The sequence below is a fragment of the Phaethon lepturus genome, unplaced genomic scaffold (genome assembly GCF_000687285.1).
Source record: "Phaethon lepturus isolate BGI_N335 unplaced genomic scaffold, ASM68728v1 scaffold36368, whole genome shotgun sequence".
Lineage (NCBI taxonomy): Eukaryota > Metazoa > Chordata > Aves > Phaethontiformes > Phaethontidae > Phaethon > Phaethon lepturus.
The window spans coordinates 18,261-18,468 of NW_010560410.1; positions in this window are offsets into that span (position 1 = coordinate 18,261).

Here is a 208-nt window from a genome sequence, read left to right on the forward strand (position 1 = left end):
TCCTATCCCTCTAGAAGCCCCGGCGGCGCCGCCGGGGAGGGGCAGCTCTCTTCAGCCGCCACGCTCGTGAAAAGCATCGGCCCTGTGAAAGGGCGCCGGAACGCCAGGCGCTGCCAGGCACGGGCGGGGACGCAGGGCCGGCTCCAGGGGCTTGTGTTCAGCCCCCGGTGCTGGCAGGGGACAACCGGTCAGCGGTGGCGAGAGCGGC